Below are 17,690 nucleotides of genomic sequence, written 5' to 3'. Positions count from 1 at the left end.
ATGGTCCTTAGGGATCGTTACACTCCAAATCAATATAATGCACCTACTTGCATTCAATTGCCAAATTTTCGTGCTCATCATTATGAGATTAAGGCTTCCACCATTAACATGTGCCCCCTTTTCTATGGGTTGAGCAATGAAGAGCCTTATAAACATTTAGATGAGTTCTTGGAAGTTTGTTCCACCGTGAAAATCACGGATGTTCCGGAAGAAGTCCTAAAAATGAAGCTTTTCCCTTTCACTCTTCGGGATAAAGCTAAATATTGGTTCAACAACTTGCGGCCAAATACAATCACCTCTTGGGCACAATTGCAACAAGAGTTCTTAAAAAAGTATTACCCCGCAAGTCGAACTGATGCCATGAGAACTTCCATTCGTGAATTTAAACAACAAGAAGGAGAACCCCTTCATGAAGCATGGGAACGTTTGAATGACTTGCTACGGAAGTGTCCACATCATGACATTCCTAAGTGGCAATTAGTTCAATGTTTCTTTTCAAGTTTATCCGATGCCAATAAGGGCATTGTTGATGCTTCTTGTGGCGGAAGCTACATTGAAAGAAATGAAGATGAAATTTGGCAACTTTTCGAAAAAATGAGTGAAAACTCAATGCATAGATCTTCATCTTCTAGGGGTAGTCACCTAGCACATATGGGAGGAAAGAAAGCTATAAATCAAATAGACTCTTCCATGGAAATTGCCGCTGAGGTCAAAAATCTTACTCAAAGGTTTGATACATTCCTTTTGAATCAAGGTCCGGCAACTCAATCATATCCTCACCATTCCAATGAAATGTGCATGACTTGTTCTAGTTACACTCACCATACTTCAAATTGCCCTCTTGGACAAATTATACCAAGTGAGTCTCAAGAACAAGCAAATGCTGCTTTCATTCATCAAGGGAACAACCCTTATTCCAATACTTACAATCCGGGATGGAAAAATCATCCAAACTTTGCATGGAGAAATCAAGGAGACGGTGCAAACCCTCCTCAAAATTAAGGTTACCAAGCAAAGTATGTTCCCCCACATCTCCAAAATCAAAATCAGAATTCTCAAGGTTACCGTCCTTCATTCTATCCTCAGAATGTGAATCAATACTCTCAACCTCAAGCATCAAATCCTCAGTCATACTCTCATCCTCAAGCATCAAATTCTCAATCTTACTCTAATCCAAATCAAGCGCCTCCTAAAAGTTCAGCTTTTGAGGACAAAGTCTTGCAGGCTTTAGGTAATCTTCAAAAAGATAATCAACTGTTTCATTCTCACTCTCAATCAATTGCAAAGCTTGAAGCTCAAATTGGGCAATTAGCTAATTCTTTAAATATGAGAGAGAAAGGTAAGTTGCCTAGTCAAACTGAGACCAATCCTAAAGGGCAATTTATGGCGCAAGCAAGTCCTTCATCAGAATTTTCTGGAAATGAGCAAGTTCAAGCAATTACTACCTTGAGGAGTGGTAGGAAAGTGGATAATAAGGTAGAGGTACCTAAGGAGGATAATGAATTGGCACAACCAAGTGGTTGCATCCATCCCATTCCAAATTCTATTCCAATTTCCTTGGATGCTAGTGGTTCCAAAAAGGACATTCCATTATCTTCATCATCATCTCCCCAATTAGAGAAGCCTTATGAGCCAAAAGCTCCATTTCCTCAAGCTTTGAGAGAAACTTCATCATTTGGGAGACAAGAAGGAAAAATTCATGATATGATGGAAGTGTTTAAACAAGTGAAAATCAATCTTCCTCTTCTAGATGCAATTAGGCAAATTCCACCATATGCAAAGTTCTTGAAGGACTTGTGCACACAAAAGAGGAAGAGCAAGGGAAGGGACCTTAAGAAAGTGCTTTTAACAGAACAAGTGAGTTCCATCATTCTTTCTAACACTCCTCCTAAGTTCAAGGATCCAGGTGCTCCGACTATTTCTTGTGTTATTGGAAACCAAGAAGTTCGTAGAGCTCTCCTTGATTTAGGTGCAAGTATCAATCTCATTCCATACTCTGTTTACTTGCAGTTAGGGTTAGGGGACTTGAAGCCAACATCGGTAGTAATCCAACTAGCCGATAGATCAATTAAGAAACCAAGGGGGATTGTTGAGGATATTCTAATTAAGGTTGATAAATTTTATTTCCCGGTTGATTTTGTGGTACTAGATACTGAGCCAGTCCCTAATCTCACCAATCACATTCCAGTCATCCTAGGAAGGCCATTCCTTGCCAATGCCAATGCCACCATTAATTGTAGATCCGGCATTATGGACATCTCTTTTGGCAACATGATGGTTAAGCTTAATGTATTCAATGCAAGTCAACATCCCACAGATGAAGACGAATGTTTCCTAGTAGATGTCTTGGATGAAAACATAGAGGAGACTCTTCCCTCTATTTTATCTAAGGACCCTCTTGAGGCGTGCCTTTGCGAAATGTTTGAAAGTTGTGGTTTTGACACAGAAGGATCCATAAGTGAGGTGAATGCTTTAATGGACTCTGTGGCCACTTTGGATTACCCACCTTGGAAAAGCAAGAAAGAACCTCTTCCTTCACTCTCTAGTACTCCACCAGTTCCATCTCTCATCTCTCCTCCTATTCTTGAGCTTAAGCCCCTTCCATCAAATCTGAAATACGCCTTCGTAGGCCCAAAAGAGACTCTTCCGGTCATCATTGCTTCCAATCTTGAAAATGACCAAGAGAATGATCTTTTGGAAGTGCTTAAAGCTAACAAAGAAGCCATTGGATGGAGTGTGGCTGACTTAAAAGGCATTGACCCTTCTATTTGTATGCATCGCATACACATGGAAGATGATGAAAAGCCATTTAGGGATGCTCAAAGGAGATTGAACCCAAATATGAAGGAAGTGGTCATGAAGGAGGTTGTGAAACTTCTAGATGCGGGAATCATTTATCCTATCTCTGATTCCAAGTGGGTTAGTCCAACTCAAGTGGTTCCTAAAAAGTCGGGAATCACAGTTGTTGAAAATGCTAAGGGTGATCTTATTTCGAAACGCACCGCCACTTCATGGCGTGTTTGTATAGATTACCGAAAGCTGAATTCTGCTACTAGGAAGGACCATTTTCCATTGCCTTTCATTGACCAAATCTTGGAAAGATTGGCTGGGCAACAATACTATTGCTTCCTAGATGGTTACTCGGGGTACAATCAAGTGGCCTTAGATCCATTGGATCAAGAAAAGACCACATTCACATGTCCTTTCGGTACATTTGCTTATCGACGGATGCCTTTCGGATTGTGCAATGCTCCTGCCACTTTCCAAAGGTGTATGATGTCAATTTTTTCGGACATGGTGGAGAAGTATTTAGAAGTCTTCATGGATGACTTCTCGGTTTTTGGGTCCTCATTTGATTCGTGTCTCCAAAATCTCAAAAAAGTGCTTCAAAGATGTCATGAGACTAATCTTGTGTTAAGTTGGGAAAAGAGCCATTTCATGGTTCAAGAAGGAATCGTGCTTGGACATGTCATCTCTAAAAGAGGAATAGAAGTAGATAGAGCGAAAGTTGAGCTAATTTCTGAATTGTCTCCACCTACTACGGTGAGAGAAATCCGCTCCTTTCTAGGACATGCTGGTTTTTATCGCCGATTCATCAAAGACTTTAGCAAAATTGCTAGACCCTTGTGTAACCTTCTTGCCAAGGAGACTCCATTTGTTTTTGATGAAGCATGCCTAAATGCTTTTCATCAACTTCGCACTCATCTATCATCCGCTCCTATCATGCAACCTCCAAATTGGTCCTTACCATTTGAGATTATGTGTGATGCTTCCGACTTCGCAATGGGTGCTGTTTTGGGGCAAAGGGTAGGTAAACTACCATATGCTATATACTATGCGAGTAAGACTTTCTCAGGTGCCCAATTGAACTATTCTACCACCGAGAAAGAGTTACTTGCCGTAGTATATGCCCTTGATAAATTTCGGTCATATCTCTTAGGATCCAAGGTAATTGTGTTTTCCGATCATGCCGCTCTTAGGCATCTTTTGATGAAAAAGGAAACCAAACCTCGCTTGATAAGATGGATTCTACTTCTTCAAGAATTTGACTTTGAAATCAAGGATAAAAAGGGCTCCGACAATGTCGTTGCCGATCATCTGTCTAGATTAATGGTTGAATCTTCTCCAAATCTTGAAATTCATGAATCATTTCCAGATGAACAACTCTTTCAAATCTCAAATGGGACGTTGCCTTGGTTCGCCGACATTGTTAACTATCTTGCAACCAGCAAACTTCCCATTAATTGGTCAAAACAAGAAAAGGACCGATTCTTTGCTAACATCCGGAAATACTATTGGGAAGATCCCATTCTGTTTCGTTATTGCCCGGATCAAATCATCAGGAGATGTGTGCCAGAAAGTGAAGTTCCGAGCGTCCTTGCGTTTTGTCACACACTTGCTTGTGGTGGGCATTTTAGTGGAAAGAAGACCGCTTTGAAGGTTCTTCAAAGTGGGCTCTTCTGGCCCACTATCCACCGAGATGCCTATAACTTTTGTAAGGTGTGTGTTCGGTGTCAAAAGTTGGGATCAATGTCAAAGAGAGACATGATGCCCTTAACTTCAATCTTTGTAGTTGAAATCTTCGATGTATGGGGCATAGACTTTATGGGACCATTCCCAATGTCTTATGGCTTTCAATATATCCTCGTTGCCGTTGATTATGTTTCAAAGTGGGTTGAGGCTTGTGCTACCAAAACGAATGACCACTCCGTGGTAATTGCATTCGTTAAATCAAATATCTTTGCTCGTTTTGGTATGCCAAGGGCTATGATAAGTGATGGAGGAAAACATTTCTGTAATCAATTCTTGAAGCAACTTTTCTTAAAATACTCCGTCACACATAAAGTGGCCACTCCCTACCATCCCCAAACAAGTGGGCAAGTCGAGGTGTCAAATAGGGAAATCAAGCATATTCTTGAGAAAACTGTCAATCCGACCCGAAAAGATTGGTCAAGAAAATTGAACGATGCTTTGTGGGCTTATCGGACAGCTTACAAGACTCCAATAGGCATGTCTCCATATAGACTTGTTTATGGGAAGCCTTGTCATCTTCCGGTTGAGGTAGAACACAAAGCACTTTGGGCAATAAAAAGGCTCAACTTTGATCTTGATAAGGCTGGAAAGGACCGTTTACTCCAACTCAATGAGCTAGAGGAATTGAGAAATGATGCCTATGATAGTTCAAAAATTTACAAGGCAAGGACAAAAGCATTTCATGATAAACATATTGTGAAAAAGTCCTTTGAAGCCGGTCAAAAGGCTTGGTTATTCAACTCTAGGCTCAAATTTTTCCCTGGAAAGCTTCGAACCAAATGGGAAGGCCCTTATCAAATTATCTCCGTCTCACCTCATGGGGCTGTTGAACTTAAAAATCTAAAAGATGAAGGGACCTTCAAAGTTAATGGTCAAAGGCTTAAACCATACATTGATGGACAAAATTTTCAAAGAAATGTGGAATCTGCCCTCTTGGTAGATCCCATTTATTTTGAAGATTGAGAACATCTCACGTCTTTCTAGCGACGTTAAACACTAGTTGTATCGAGTTTCTCCTTCGTTGCATTTTAATTTTCATTTTATTATTATTTTATTTCTATTTTTCCTTTTGTACATTTATGCATTTTTAAATAAAAAAAAAATTAAAAAAAAAAAAAAATTGTAAATGAGTAATGTAGGTTGGTGTTTGATTTTTTATCTATTTTTTTATTATTATTTTTATTATTTTTGTATATATTTCATGTTAATTTTGATTTATTCAAAAACATAAAAAAAAAAATTTTTAAAAAGTATTAATTAGTATAGGTTGATAAGTGATTTTATTTTAATTTTATTTATTATTAATTTTATTTTTATTTTATTTTTTATCTATTTTTCATTTTAGTGTATATATTCTTTTTAGTTTTGTTTTTTTTGTTTATTTTTATTATTATTATTATTATTATTTAAAAAAAAAAATTGAAAAATTGAAAAAAAAAAGAAAAAAAGAAAGATCGATCCCAAAATGGGTAGGAGATCGATCCCATTTTCTTGGCAGAGAGCAACAAAAAAATAGGCCAAGTGGATTGATCCCCGTCCAAATGGATCGATCCCATTTTACTTATGTTTCTCCCTTCTTATTAAACAGTGAAGGGGACATTTTTTGCCTAAAATTGTCGATCCCCCATCAAAGCAGATCGATCGCACCTTAGCCCTTGAAGCCACGAATACATTTCTCTCTGTTGCTTGAAATTCTGCTTCTTCCCCCAAAAATCTCTAAACCCAATTTCATTGTCCAACCCTCACGGTTCGCTCTTCTCTTCTCTTGGCTGTTCATAGTTCTTCTCTGGCGTCGAGGCTGAGTTTTTCCAGCGATTTAGGCTGGTGTTCTCCAGTGATCGCGGCTGGTCTTTCCGGCGAGCGTCTGGGTCGTCTTTCTGAAAAAAATAAAAATAAAAAAAACAGCAGCGGCGTTGCATCTGTTTTCTTTTCGGGTTGCATCTGTTTTGGCTTTAATTGTTCGTTTTTTCGGCGTCGGATCTGGGTCGTTCTCTACGGCGATCGTGGCTTCATCTCTCCGGCGTTGCGGCTGCTTCTTCTTCAGCGATTCCGGCGGCTGGTTCATCAAACGGCGTCGCGGCTGGGTTCGTCGTCGATTACCGCTTCGCAGTTCTCCGTCGTCGCTGCTGGGTCTCGCCGGCGATTCTTGGACTGGGTTTACCCAGTTCTGCCGGTTGTCTTCTCCGGCAAGCTTGTGATGTTAATTTAAAAAAAAAAAAAAAAAGAAAAAGAAAAAGAAAAAGAAAAGAAAGAAAGAAAAAGGAAAAAAATAAAAAATAAAATATATATATATATATATATATACACATAAAAAAATAAAAAAAAAAAAACAAAAAAACAAAAAGTTGCATTAAAAAAAAAAAAAAAAAAAAGAAAAAAAGAAAAAGAAAAAAAGTTGAATTGTTGATTAAAAATAAAATAAAATAAAAAAATAAATTGCATTGATTTTATTTATTTAAAAAAAAAGTGTTGAATATATGATTAAAAAATAATAATAATAAATAAATAAATAAATAAAAATAAAAATAAAAATGAAATTGTTGATTGTAAAAAAATTAAAAACAAGAATCAATTCAGTAGATTTTGTAATAAGGTTTTTATTTATTTATTATTATTTTTTTTTAATAAAAAAAAAAAAAACATAAAAAAAAAAAAAAATCAAAAGTCCCAATCCGTCTTGCTAGAGACGTTAATCTTAGCCCATTTTATTTTTTATTTCTTTTGTAGGTTGTGTACACATAATCTTTTTCTTTGATTTTTTTTTATAAAAAAAAAAAAAAAAAAAAAAAAATTTCAAACATCAAAAATATGTTACTAATATGCCCTTATGCTTGGTGATACATGTTTCATCTTTTATCTAGGGTTTCATCTCATATCTCTTTGCAGCATGTTATATATTGTTTTGGACTGTGGGTATTGCTTATCCCATATGCTATTTGATGTGAGTTTGCTAGTATGGTTATACAACTAGGTTTTTGCATCCAAGTTTGGGGGAGACATCTTTCCTACTGGATCACTGCTGGACTTCATAATCGTTGCCATCACGGTATACTCTTTTCATCATTTTACATTGTTCCCATTGCACATTGAGGACAATGTACAGTTTAAGTTTGGGGGTAAGGTCATCATGCTTCACTCTTTTTTAAGTTAAGCTTTAAATGCATGATGAGATTTGAGATGTGTTTGGCAATGATTTCGAACTTTTGAAGCATAGTGCCTTTAAAAAACAAGTTGTTAGAGTCTAATACTTCTTGTATGCTCTAGGATGCCATTTAGGGGTAAATTTTAATTTTTGACATCATGTTTGCTTTTGTGGTACACATCATCTTGTTGGTTGAAAATGCATTGAGAGTTGATTCTAGAATTCTACATTTGCACTTGCGCACACTAGCATTCAATTTGTGGGGTACATGCTTAGTTGATTATTGTTTTGGTTTGTTCCAATTGAGCTAGTATGCTTTGAAAGCTTTCATTCTTGATAAAATGACCTTGTAAAGGAAAGAAAAGAAATAAATTAAAAAAAAAAAAAAAAAAAAAAAACTGCATTCTTTCAACATGTCAACTGATTAAAAAGGAAGACAAGGGAAGAATGTAAGATGTATGATTAGTTTGAGTTCGTAGCCTAGCCATTCCGAGTCATTACGCCCTTAGGAGTGTCTTTACACTTAACGCCCTAAGACCATCTGGTTTGGGAGTCGTTGGCTCAACGATTGTTACATGGGGTGATTAGAGAGCTTAAGGAACTTGGACATTGCACATGGTCATACATAAAAATAAAAAATGAAATCAATAAAAAAAAAAAAAAAATGTTTGATTAAATAACAAGGTTCATTCAATGTCTTGATGTCTGGTACTATATCTGCATGCTAGTTTGAGGGTAAGGCTATGCCATTACTTTGATTTGCTAGGATAGCAACACATTTTGATGCCGGTTCACTTAAAAGGATGATATAATTGATTCAATTTGCATGATTAATTGATTGATGTGTGGAGGACCGTTTTTGCTTACATGATGTTGAAACGTTGATAATAGCTTAGAAATGGCAGAAATTTGCATACTTGAGGTAGTCTACTTTTAACACTTGTTTAATATGTGTCGTTACTTCTCAAGTGAGAAAGAGCTGTTGATGTTTGTGGGTACCATTTCTGTAAACCCTCACGAGACTTCACTCGTCCACTAGGGGTAACCTAGGGGTTTAAAAGGCTTGTTGCATATGCTAAATGCAACCGTGATCCCTACGAAAGTGGTGTTATCTTTATTTGCTTTATTAGTTCATAATCGTATATATGTTTGTTTCATTTCCATGCTGTAGTTTATTGCTAGGGACTAGCAATATCTAAGTTTGGGGGCGTGATAAGTGCTTAAATGTTGCACATTTCAGCACCTAAGCTAAGGTATTTCAGTCTTTGCATCTATCTTAATTTTATATTTTAGTCCTAATTTATGTTTATGTGTATTTCAGGGCAATAAAGTTAAAATGAGCTAAGAACGGTCCAATTAAGCCTTTTTGGAGTTAAGCAAAGATTTTCAGACAATGGCACAAAGCGGTCAATTTCGGGCCTTTGATGATGTTCCCAAAGATGGAGAAGCAAACCAAATAGCCCGGGGCAAAAATGGAGCTGAATAAGGCTTAAAGGAATTTGTTAACTCTGGGGGGATCGATCCCCAGGGTGGGGGATCGATCCCCCAGGACTTAGCAACATTACAGTTTTTATTTAATTTTTGGGCTCATTTTGGGAACTGTTGGGCTTTAATGAGATTGTTACTTAAGGCCCAGTGAGCCATTAGATTAGGGTTAGTTTTAGTTTTTATTTAGGTAAAGATTATTAGAAAAAAAAAAAGGAGTTTTATTTTATTATTTTTTTCTGTATCGTAGTATCGTATTTTCTCTCTGGAAAAACACGCGAAGAAAGGGAAAAAGAAGAACAGGCTAGGGTTTGGAAGAAAAGTTCAGAGAAGATGAAGCAGATGATGGGGATTGTCCTATCTTCGACTCCATCAACCATGAGTGGCTGATTCTTCTACTTAGGGTTGGATAAACCCTAAGCATGTAACCTATTCTCTCTCTCTTTTCATACTTTTTGGGGATTAATTTATGTAATTAGTGTATAGTCTTGAATATTATGAATTAAATTCTTCCAATTGATTATCTGTATTAATCTCATATTGTCTTATGTGCGGTTGATTGATAAACAAATTTTACACATGAATTCTTTGTTAATTGATTCTTGTGATGGCTATGCATGGTATTGCTTAGTTGTAATTGTGTTTCAAATTGATGAAAAATGCTTACATTTGATGGATGGTACTACATGTTTAGGTTAATTTGTTGTTTAACTAGTTTTAAATTCATGTTTAATTAGTTTAATTTAAGTTTAATTAATTTAATTGCAATTCAATTATTAGGTAAGTAGACCATCCATACTTATGTTTGAATTCCATACTTTTTGTCACAATTGCATTATCTTCTAGATTAATGTGTGTTAAATTTGTAACTTGGATTGATAAATCATGCTTTGAATGGGTGAATTGCACTACACTTAGTTTAATTGTCATTAGGTAGTTGATTCATGCTTGAAATTGATGGTTTACACTTTTCATTGCTCTTGTTAGCCACATATAGATTACATAGTATTATTTCCCCAATTAGTTGAAAGTGAGTGAGTTAGGGAATGTGCTTAGTGGTGAATCCTACACCCTAAGTCTCTTTCCAATCTCTTAAACTCTATTTCTTTATTGCAATCATTTAGTTTAAAATTAGTTTTAATCACAAACAAAACCCTTTTGGCAATCACAGAAGCACTAAAGTATAATTCAATTCTGGAAAACCTATAATTGTTTAGATCTCTTGGGACGATCCCTGCTCACTTCATACTCCATAGTATAAGTGTTTAGTGGTTTTATAAATTTTAAAATATGGTGCCCACTTGACATTATTTCTAAACCTAAAGTGTTGTGCATTATTTTGTGCACACGCTCGGTCGCACCACTCCCTATCCTCACCCCTCCACAATCAAGGAGAATAGGAATATGGTCCGAGATAGCACGGGCCAAGGCCACCTGAGACATATCAGGGAACTTCTCCTCCAGATCCCTCGAAACCAAAAATATGTCCATCCTTGACAACGTTGGTGACTCCTATCCACTACACCACGTTAAATGGCATCCTTCCATCGGAAGATCAATAAGATGGTGGGTGTCAATGAAACCAAAAAAGTAAAGTCATGGCTTGAGACCAAACCCCTTCTGTGGATCTCTCACGGCGTACAAACAACATTAAAGTCTCCCCCAATTCACTACGGGGCTGCCCTCTAACAAACCCCAAATCCTCCTGCAAGCCCAATCTATCGACATCCCCTCCCGGCCCATACACACAAGAAAAAATCCACTGTGAACCATCATCCTGTAGCGAAAACAACATAGAAATAGAGTATCTCCCTTTCCATAGGTCAGCTTTCGAAACCCACCTTTTATCCCAAAGCACCACAATACCTCTAGTAGTTCCCTTGGCATCAATCACCTCCCAATCCACATATACAATACCTCTAGTAGTTCCCTTGGCATCAATCACCTCCCAATCCATATACCTACCCCCCACAGACTTTTTATAACATAATCAGAAGCCAAAACCAGTTTAGACTCCTGCAAACAGACCACATGCACTTCCTATTTACATAGAAGAACCTTCATCACCCTTCTTTTGTTCGAGTCATTCAATTCCCGAACATTACAAGACACAATTTTTAGCTTCATAAATACACAATATCTTCCCCCCTTCCCCCACTCCTCCTCTCACCTTTCTCCCCACTCCTCCATTCATAGTTAACATTGGAAAACAAACTTTTCAGTTCTCTCCCCCCCTTCCACCCAGGGCTCTCCATAGTTTTCACCATCGCCCGCTTATCCTCAACCACTTGAAACATATCATGGGTTTTTTTTCTCATCCCTAGCACTTGTTAACCTCAGCAAATTACTTGTCCCTCCTATAGCCTCCATAAACCATTCCTTATCCCTGTCATCCAAGTTAACAACCCTTTGCACGTCTCTAATTGCTACCAATGTAGTATCAATTCCAATTGTGTCCCCAACTCCCAAACTAGTGGTGGGATGTCTAGTTCAGAGGAACATTCTGCCACAGTAAAAGCATCAACATCAGATAACAGATCCCTACCATCCGGATCCCAGACATTAGAAGTACTCAAAACTTGGCTCTGTTCAGAACTACTAGCAGTCAGCAAATAAGACTCAACAGTGCCCGTTTTCGTCCCATCCTAATGAAGATTCAGGTAAGCTCTTAATGCCTCAGCCGTCCCCCCATCAATCAACAACTAAGTACCTCGCCCAACACATAACATAACATTGCCATCATCCTTGCCAATTAGGAGAAGCATCAAAGGCCACTAATTGATTTTCAAACAATACATCTTAGAACCTGACATTGTCCTTGTGTAATCTGAGGATACAGACTCCCCACCATCATCCTCAATCCTGCCTTCATTAGTCACCTCAGCAATTGGGGATAGTTTATGAGCCCCCATAAACAACCCAACACCTACCATCCACCATACCATCATCCTTCCTCAACACCCCACAAGAAGGAGTAGAAGTAGAAGAAGGGGTGGAGAAGGAAGAGAGATTTGGTGATAGTTCAGAGCATTTACCCGGTTTATAGACTTTACAAATGAACTTAACCCACTTTTGCTTTTGCTTTTGAGACCATCTTCTCCCTTTTGCACTAACTTGTGCGTTGCTCGGGTTTTTGTTCGGATAACCGTGAAAGCCTGAACCATTACCCATGTTTCTCGGTCTCACATGCAGAACCTCCTCAGATCCTCCAACTAAGCTGATATCCTTCCCTCTTGAAGTAGACCCTTCATAAGTCTTCCTCTATATGTGGGAAAGTTGGACTTGAATCTCCTCTCTAACCCTGACGAACCATTTGAAACATTCTGTCTTGCAGAACAGTCATAACTCACTAAATGAAACTACCATGCATATAAAAAATTATATCCTTTACCTTTTGACTACTTCTTAATTTTGTTGGAAGGAAGCTATCCCCCTTACTTTTCAATGCAAAGAATACTTCCTCTTCAGTGAATTTTATTTATTTATATAAATATTTTTTGACAAGTTAAATTGTATTTGAAAGCCACCTTTAAAAGGGGAATGTAGCCCAAAGAACTACATAAAAACCACAAAGGACACCAAGGCCTAAGGAGCCCCACAAGCCAACTAGCTTGTGTATGAATGTACTGCCTAACAAAAAAGAGAGCTAATAAGAGACATATCCTCGTGTTCCCAATAGAATTATCCTCGCCATTAAAGGATCTTCTATTATGCTCCCTCCAAATACACCACCAAAGGCACAAAGGCGTCGCCCTCTAGAACAAGGCAAAACTTACTGAACCCTAGACAAACCAAGAAGAAGACTCCAATAATCATGAATGACAGAAAAATGCAAGAGGTGATAATCAATTATCTTTCTATTTATCTTGTATATGCAACACCAATTAACAATGAGTTATCTTCTCCTCATCAAGTTATCAAGCTTTAAAATATATCCCTAAAACACTAGCTAAGCAAAGAAGGCCACCTTGAGCATACCTTAGAGCAGCAAACTGCCTTCCAAGGAAAACCATGCCTCGAAAAATTCGAGACGCATCTAAATAAAGAAGACGCATCTAAATAAAGAAGACGCATCAAACCTCCTTAACAAGAAGGCACCAAACAGGCGAGTCTAAGCCCTCCATAATTAACCTATAGTCTGTAAAGAAGCTCCAAAAAACTAAGCATATCTCTAACTCCCAATCTTGAAAGTGTCTCGAGAATCGTACATCCCAGGAAAACCTCCTGCTATCAAATTTATATCACTCAACAACGAAAACATGCCTATCCACAATAATCCTGAAGAGCTTAGGGGAAGAAAGAGCCCACAAACGATCTTCATACGAACCACACCAAATATCCTCTTAGCAATTGAGTAAGGATTATGAAAAAAGGAAAGAAAATATGCTGGGAGACTTGGCACGGTACTTTTCAACAGAGTGGTCTTTCCGCCCTTCGAAAGATACTATTTCTTTCAACCGCATATCTTTTCTCGAAACGCTCAACCACCTGATCCCAAACTCCCACACTCCTGGACGAAGATAACAATATCAAACCCAAATAAGAGAATGTCAAAAGACTGACTCCACACCCAAGAACAACATCAAGAGATGAAATATCGTGAGTATCATCCGAAAAAAGCAAATGAGAAATCTTTAACTGATGAGTGGGTAGAGATGCCACTCTAAAACCCTTGGTGAAACCCAGATCCATAGCCCTCTCCATCAGTCTACAACTGAGGGCCTCAATGACGATGATAAAAAGGAAGAGGGAAAAAGTATCACCTTGACGAAAACCCTGAAGAAACCAGTCACGAGAATCGAGGATCTCGCAGCAATAATATAAAACTTAATCTAACTTCTCTATGTCTCCCAAAACCCATCCTCTCTAGCAAATGAAGCAGGAAGCTCCAAGTAACATGATCGTAAATTTTCTCCGCATCAAGCTTACATCCCTTGGTGCTTCATTGCATATCCAAACATACATGCATTCATTGACGATAAGAGCTGAATCAAATATCTGTCGCCCACCAATAAAAGCATTTTGTGATTCCGAAATAACATCGTCCCAGACCTCCCTCAATTTCATGACTAAGACCTTAGATATTGTTTTTTAGATACAACCCACCAAACTAATACGTCTAAAATCCTTGAAATATGAGGCTCCATCACCACGCCCCAGACCACCTCCCAACTCTCCTGTAAAAACCTCATAGTAAAGCCATTTGGTCCTGGGGTTTTTTACCATCATTACATCTCTTCAACGCCTTCTACACTTCCTCTTCAAAAAACAGAGTCTCTAAATTATCCCTATCCATCCCTAAAATGGAGTTAAAATGTAGCCCTCCAAGCCATGGCCTCAAATTACAAGTCTTCGTGAACAGTCTCTTATAACAGGAAGCGATACCCCTGTGCACCTCCTCACTACGCAACACTATCCTATTGGCAAATCTATGAAAAAACTTAATGTTCCTATCGCTATCCTTAAGCTATAAGGGCTGAGATTTTTGCCACCATGAAGTCTCATCCATAATAGCAATCTCCTCAATCTTTGCATGGTACTTTGCCCTTCTACGAGTCTCCACTAAACCACTACAACCCTCCATACGAATCTTTGCAATCTCTAAGAGAGCCCTATTCTTTCTCAACTGAAGATTCCTGATCACCTTAGTCTTCAAGAACAACAAAGCTTGGGGTACCAAACATTGTAATCTCATTCCACCAAGCCCACACTCTCCCTTGGAAATCATCCGCCCTTGGCCACATTTTGTTAGATTCTATTGTTTTACTTAACTTAGACATTTGCTTCCCAGGCAGCTTTGACAATTATTTTGAATTCCTAAATCCACATCTATCTTTCGTCAAAGTGAAATGTTCATACATCAAAGTGAAATGGTCTATGAACATTTTTCAATCCCTCATTTAAATATATAACCATTACACTATGAAGACACAAACATAGTGAAGAGCACAGCGAGAAAGAATCCCCCATGAACGCTAACGAGTGCCAAGCTTCATTCTCAGATGTTGTAAATAACTCCACTGATTACTCCGATAGCATCTTAATTAATGTATGTTGGGGCAATGCAAATGCACGAATCATGGAAATCACAAACAAAAGATATAACGTGGTTCAGCCAAAATCGGCCTACATGCACGGATTAGAAGAGATTCCACTATAGTTCGTAGAGATATTACAATAGTAAAGTACCAATGTTGTCTGTATACCTTTTTAGCATGTAACACTTCACGAGCATGTCCCCTAGCTACTAGTGCCACAGGGCGCTAAGGCTGGGACCCAATAATGACTTAGGCACCTTTATGTGGGCGCATGACGTGACACTAAATTAAGCTACTATGTGGTGCTAACACCCACCCACATATGTCCAAGACCACCCTTGTTCGGTGACATTAAGGTCAGTAAGAATTACGTGACTCGTACTTCTAATAAACATGGATGTGCAATAAGTACAATAATAATATTAGTAATCTCCATAAAAATAATGTTGCCAAATTTTTGAATAGTTAATTATCATAATTTTTAATTGCAATAACAGTATCTTGTTGTTCTGTGCAATTTGTTATTTTTGCACTAGAGGTTGTCTATGCCCTGGCTTCTTGCAAAAGTCACTTTTTATTTATATTTATTGGTTGAATCCTAACTTATATCCTTACGTTTATCATTACCGCGGAAGTAAAATGGCTTGACTCACAATTATTGTACTATATGGGTCTGAATATGTAGAATAACAATCTAAACAGCCGATCTTGGACTTGTACATCGTGATCTTGTATGCTTGGGCTTAAGCATTTGGAGTACAACTTATTGGGTGAAAGGTTGTCGTTGGGGAACCTACATTTATGGTCCGTTTGGTTGGACAGAAATGAAAGGATTAAATGAAGATGATGATGATCTTTCCTAAACACAATTAAATATTAACACCACATTTTCCTTTATTTTTCTTCTTTAATCAATTAATCAATCAAACATGATTAAAGAAAGTGAGTAAGTTTTTGTGAGGAACAATTGAGGGACAATTGTGTGAGAATTGTGAGTTGAAGGGTAGAGAGTATTAGGTTTGGTAGAGTGAATGCTGAAGACGAGGTGTCTTGTATTGAGAGAGCGTCATAGTACACGGTGTAAGGCTTGGGTATTCTGACCTCTGCCCCGATAGCCAGTTCCATAGGGAAAACTCTAGGTGACAAGTTCCGGTGTTGGTAATTGTCTACACTCATCCTCATTATAGTGGAATCTCCTCATCCATGGACGTAGCTATGTGTTTGGGTGAACTATGTAAATCTAGTGCTGTGCTTGGTTTGTTGTTATCTTGTTGCATGAATCGAATCTTGATATATTCTTGTTGTTGGTGTGTACAATTGCAATCTGGGCAACATAGACCTGTCCAAGTATTTTCAATCGCTTTGGGGTGATTATGAAGATTCACATAGTGGTTTTGGCTACTGGCCAAAATGCACCAGTCGAACATTTCTGGACTGGTCCAACTTTGGCAGATTCATGTTCTAGGTGATTTTGGTGATTGGTGTTACTTCTGTTGCGCCCAACAATTGGTATCAGAGCACTTGTTTCATTACCAAAGGGGCATTGGGAGAGGGTTTAACACCCCATGTGCCAACATTACTGTGAGGGGAAGACCAAACTTCAGTCTAAAGTCCATGCTTAATAACATGTCCTATCTGGTAAGATTTCGAAGAAAGGAAATGAGATAATGAGTGGTTCTTAAAGTTGACAACTCACTGGGGATAGTCTACTCAACTTTACCAAGAGAACGAAAATGACAATGAATACGTATTTTTTGCTCTCTCCTACCTCCTTTACCCTACTTACGAACATGTGGACCTCATTTTCGCTTGGTAAGACACCTTCCTCCTTTGGATTTGAGAGGACCAAGGAAGATGCACGTCTTTGCTTTTTGAAGGTGCTTGAAATATATATCTCCAAGTATTAGAAGAACAAAGAATCTCTCTCTCTTTTTCCCCCTTTACTTTTTCTTATTCTCTTTGTTTTGGTAGGTAGGTAAGTTGCACATCCAATGTACCTAACTCTAAGCTTATTCATTATTTAATGACCATGCTACCCACATCTTTCAATTTTGTCCCCTTAAAAACACTAAATTTTAAATCATACAAGATTATTCTACTTATATTCTTTTATTGTTTCAAGTTTCCTTAACCGAATTTTAAATCATACTAGACTATTCTACTATCGGTTTTTTTTTTTTTTTTTTTTTAATTTTATATCTTAAATTTCCTTACGTTTTTTTTTTTTTCTTAGTTGGTACTTACACACACATGTTTCTATTGAGGCTTGAACCCCTGATCCCCCTTTGTGAAGTAGGGGTCTGGTACCGCTAGGCCACTGCCTGTTGGTCCTTTTTTATTTTCTTTAATACACACATTTTCAATTCTTTTGTTGCGCATACTCTTTAAAGAACAAATTAAACAATGCAATAGATTGAAACAATACGACGCTCTTCATCTGTTTTTATTTTATCTCAAATTTCCTTTTCTTTTTTTGCTGTAAATGTTTTTTC

At 37.8% G+C, this 17,690-nt stretch overlaps 1 non-coding gene across 1 annotated transcript; it reads right to left on the bottom strand.

The window, feature by feature from the left end:
• Nucleotides 1-357: 357 nt before the first annotated feature.
• Nucleotides 358-464, bottom strand: LOC132305715 (small nucleolar RNA R71). The gene has a single exon (XR_009481672.1). It is a non-coding gene; the product is annotated as a small nucleolar RNA R71 (small nucleolar RNA).
• Between the last annotated feature and the right edge of the window lie 17,226 nt (nucleotides 465-17,690).

Source organism: Cornus florida, unplaced genomic scaffold, assembly GCF_030987335.1.
Source record: "Cornus florida cultivar Cherokee Brave unplaced genomic scaffold, ASM3098733v1 CherokeeBrave_3.0.0_Hap2_Chr04, whole genome shotgun sequence".
NCBI classification, from domain to species: domain Eukaryota; kingdom Viridiplantae; phylum Streptophyta; class Magnoliopsida; order Cornales; family Cornaceae; genus Cornus; species Cornus florida.
Note: the sequence above shows the minus strand (reverse complement) of the source record. Positions and strands in the feature narration are given on the sequence as shown.